This window comes from Otolemur garnettii, unplaced genomic scaffold, assembly GCF_000181295.1.
Source record: "Otolemur garnettii isolate 467f Iridium unplaced genomic scaffold, OtoGar3 scaffold00061, whole genome shotgun sequence".
Taxonomy (NCBI): Eukaryota; Metazoa; Chordata; class Mammalia; order Primates; family Galagidae; genus Otolemur; species Otolemur garnettii.
Window position 1 is genome coordinate 3,093,635 of NW_003852456.1, and position 4,796 is coordinate 3,098,430.

The 4,796-nt window shown below is 41.7% G+C and overlaps 1 protein-coding gene across 1 annotated transcript in view; it reads left to right on the top strand.

Annotated features, from left to right (window-relative positions):
* The window catches only part of ENPP6 (ectonucleotide pyrophosphatase/phosphodiesterase 6), a 70,775-nt gene that overhangs the window by 48,818 nt on the left and 17,161 nt on the right, over nt 1-4,796 (top strand). The gene's annotated exons all lie outside the window — the stretch shown is intronic.

Below are 4,796 nucleotides of genomic sequence, written 5' to 3' on the forward strand. Positions count from 1 at the left end.
ATAGAAATCCTGCTAGGGCTTATTTTTTGGGTAGGTCTTATTTTCGGGGAAACACGGTAGCTCAGTGGCTAGGGAGCCAGCCACACACACTGGGGCTGGTGGGTTCAAACCCAGCCCAGGCCTGCCAAACAACAATGACATCTACAACAACAAAAATAAAGCCAGGCATTATGGGGCTGAGGCAAGAGAATTGCTTAAGCCCAAGAGTTTGAGGTTGCTGTGAGCTGCGATGCCACGGCACTGTACTGAGGGCAACATAGCGGGATTCTGTCTCAAAAAAAAAAAATAGAAAAACTAGGCTGGGTGTGGTGGAGGGCACCTGTAGTCCCAGGTACCTGAGAGGCTGAGACAGGAGGATTGATTGAGTCCAGGAGTTTGAGGCTGCTGTGAACTATGATGCCATGGCACCCAGGGTGACAGAGTGAGACTCACACACAAAGAATCAAAGGCATTCAGATGTGAATAAGCTCAGCTCCTCTGCCCCAGACTCTTGGCCAAGTAATAGTAGCTGCCCTGAGCTAGAGTCTCCCAACCATTTTAGGAGAACATGGAGCAGGAGAGGTATGAGTCAGTCTCAGTTTACATTAGTTGCATCAATATTTATTTGGCACCTACTATGAGTGGTCACCATGATCAGACAGAGTGGAAACAGAACCAGTCAGTCAAGGTCTCCACCCGGGAGCATCTCAGAGCCTAGTCTGGTGGGGGGGGCACATGGGAAAGCAGGGTAATGTGTGCAGTGGCACAGACTGCCCTTGCTCCTGACAGGGGTGAGCAGTGTTGACTTCTGAAGGCCTTCCTCGAGTCCCCATGCTGGGCTTGGTCTTACGGACTTGAGGACATGGCCAAGGGAAGGAGAATTGAGGTGGGGCTGTATGGGGCATCTGTGTGGAGCAGCATGACTCAAAATTCAGAACATGAGTAATAACGGGTGTGTGCACGACTGTAGTACAACTGGCAAGGGGGCCAGGACGCCAGGTGTGGCTCTTTCTTGTAACCCAAGGAAAATGAGTCCCAAGGTGGAAGTGGGTGAAGTGGGATGAGCAGGGAGTGTGGGAGGAGGGAGTCTGTCAGCAGCACGTGGACCCCAAACCTGGGCACATCTGCCAGCTGGTTACAGCTGATGCAGAAGATAGGGGGGCTACCTGCAGGAGCATCCGTCTGTCTGGGTGCTCCGCAGGAGACGTCCTGCCTCTGCTCGACATCTTGAGACCTGCACTGTCTAGGACAGCTAAAGGAGAACTATGAAGGCCGTTCTCAAAATTAAAAATTGAAACAATAGTAATTTAAGTGACTACCTATAATAGTCATACTATTTTATAAGATGTGAATGAACAAAGACAGTAGTGTACAAAGATTAATAATAACAATCTGATATTGACTAGTTGCTATGCCACTAGTCTACACTTAAATGGACAAGAGCACTTTGCTCAGGTCTCTCCTTCCAAATCCTATAAGATGGTTGTGTGACCTCCACTTTACACGCCAGGAGCTGAGAGAGGTGAAAAGACTTTCCCATTGTTGTAGGATCAGAGCCAGGAAAAGCTAAGATTTGAATCTAATCTAAAACCAGGTATTCTTTTAAAATGGGATCTGGCAACGTCAGACATGCAAGGGTAGAAGTTATCCTTTATTTACTCAAGCTTACTGAGAAATAAGTGAAAAGAAGGAACTCTAGACTGAAGATGGGTGGGGTTTTAACATAAATAGCAGTAAGAAATGAAATGGCAAAACATGGTTTAGCCTAAGCAATAATATTAAGGTAGCTATGTGAAAGTATTTTCTTGAAAAATAAGGCTGCTCGTTGAACATTTTTAATGTAATAATCTGAGTCTAAAGTTCTGAATTATTTCAACAGAAATTGGGAGAGTGGCAGCAGGGAGGGATGGTCAACAGATAAGGATTCATTCTAGATATTGATTTAAAAGATTTGACTATGCAGATGAAAAGTTGCATGCATATCTTCTGAATTACTAAAGGAAGACAAAATAAGCATAAAAAACTATCAAAGTATATGAAAGTGGAAAAAAAGCATCCAGGAAGTATAACAAAGAAGAAAACAAATATATTCATTTCAAAATGATTGTGAATGGATTAAACTCTACTTTTAATGAATGTCAAGGTAATGCAAGAAACAAAATCCAACTGGAGGGCGGTGCCTGTGGCTCAAAGGAGTAGGGCACCAGCCCCAAATGCCGGAGGTGGCAGATTCAAACCCAGCCCCAGAAAAAAAAAAAATCCAACTGGAAACTATTCACGAAATTCACACTTGAAATAAAAGGATACAAAAAGAAGAGATACAAAAGAATGGACAAAAAAATTCCCCCAAAATAAGCCCCCTAATCAGCCGTGTCAACAGTGTTAAAATAGATGATGGTATCAAAAGCCAAAAACCGGTAGAAATTCACAGTTATGAATGTGTGTGATTGTTTGTATATTATACATGCTTGCACACACAAAGGAATCTTAGATATATAAAGTGCAAAACTGCAACCTTGCTGGAAAATTTTAATGACAATTCAAGATATACAGAATAAACTGAGATATAGAGGATCAGTAGGCTAGAATCAATAGACACTGAAAATTTTGTCATATTAGCATGGAATATGTAGCCTTTTAAAATATATATTTTTAGACAAACTGATCATATTCTGATCCAAAAGAATTCTTAATAATTTTCGAAAAGCAGAAATTGCATAGGTCACAATACATATTATCTAATCACAGGTAATAAAATTAATAATTAATCATAACAGTCAATTAAAAATAGGCTTGGCATCTGTAGCTCAGCGAATAGGGTGCTGGCCACATACACCGGGGCTGGAAGGTTCAAACCCAGCCCGGGTCTGCCAAATAACAATGACAACTACAACAAGAAAATGGCAAGTGTTGTGGCAGGTGCCTGTAGTCCCAGCTACTTGGGAGGCTGAGGCAAGAGAATCACTTACACCCAAGAGTTTGAGGTTGCTGTGAGCTGTGACGCCATGGCACTCTACCAAGGGTGACATAGTGAGACTCTTTCTCAAAAATAAATAAATAAAAATAAATCCAACTACTTATAGATTAAAACAAACCTTTATGGGTGGCACCTGTGGCTCAAAGGAGTAGGGCGCCAGCCCCATATACCAGAGGTGGCGGGTTCAAACCTGTCCCCGGCCAAAAACTGCAAAAAATAAAAAAAAAAGAAACCTTTATGGGACTTGATGTAAAGAGGGATGACAACTTTACTGATGGACTAGTGATTAACAATAGTGAAAATTCTACATTTCAAAACCTCAGGGAGATGCATTTTCTTTTAGGTCAGAAACAAATCAGGGATGTTGCTATCACCACTGCAATTTATTGTTACAAAACTTCTCATCAAATCAAGAACAAGAAATAAGGAAGAAATGAATTCTGGAAAGTGGCAAAATACTCACACTCCTCTATGACACCCACGACACACACACCATACAGAAACAAAGTTTCACCAGATTATGGACAATGCACACTAATACTTCTTTCTTCTTTCTCCTCCTCCTCCTTTTTCTTTGTCCTCTTCCTCCTCCTCCTCCTTTCTTCTCCTTCTTCTTCTTCTTGTCCTCCTCCTCCCCCTTCTTCCTCTTCTTCGTCTTCTTTTTTTTAGACAGAGTCTCACTCTGCCACCTGGGTAGAGTGCTGTGATGTCATAGCTCACAGCAACCTCAAACTCTTGGGCTCAACTAATCCTCCTGCCTCAGCCTTCCGAGTAGCTAGGACTACAAGCACCCACCACCACCATGCCCAGCTAGTTTTTCTATTTCTAGTAGAGATGGGGTCTCCTCTTGCAAAGGCTTGTCTTAAACTCCTGAGCTCAAAGGATCTTCCACCTCGGCCTCCCAGAGTGCTGGGATCCAGGTGTGAGCCACCACACTCAGCCACTTTTGATTCTTTTACTTCATTTTGGGAGAGACAGAGTCATGGCTCAGAACCCTTACTTTAACTCAGTGATTATTTCTTTGCTAATCTAGTGGACTATTTCTAAATCCACAGGATAGCGAAATATGTATTTTATAATTCTTTGACCAATTTGATGTTACCTAATACTTGATTCTAGAATAAGCAAAAGTACATGGAAAACTTAGTTGCCACGAAAAACCCATAAAAAAAGACCAGGCGCAGTGGCTCAGGCCTGTAATCCTAGCACTTTGGGAGGCCAAGGCGGAGGATTGCTTGAGCTCAGGAGTTTAAGAAAAGCCTCATCTCTACTAAAGAAGACCTCATCTCTACTAAAAATGGGAAAACTATCCAGGTATAGAGGCAGGCACCTATAGTCCCAGCTACTCAGGAGACTGAGGCAGGAAGATCACTTGAGTCCAGGACTTTGAGGTTGCTGTGAGCTATGATGATGCCATCGCACTCTTCCAAGGGCAAGAAAGTGAGCCTCTGTCTCAAAAAAAAAAAAGTTTTAAAAAACCCATAGGAAAAAAGTTTTAATTGAGGTATTTCTGTGTACTAATTAATTTTTGTTTCAAATTAAGAAAGATAGCCATTATCTAACCTTTGTCTGTATCTGTACAGGAATGCCATCTGAGAACCTCTGCTCCAGTTCAGCAAAATAACAGATAAACACACCTCCTATCAGCAATAAGTGATTTTAGTTCATGAAAATATTTTGTAAAACCTTATTTTGTTCCTTTTGGAAAGATGTTTGGAGAACACTTAGAGAACTAAAAATAGACCTGCCATTTGATCCTACAATTCCTCTACTAGGTATATCCAGAAGACAAAAAAATCACACTATAACAAAGATATTTATATCAGAATGTTTATTGCAG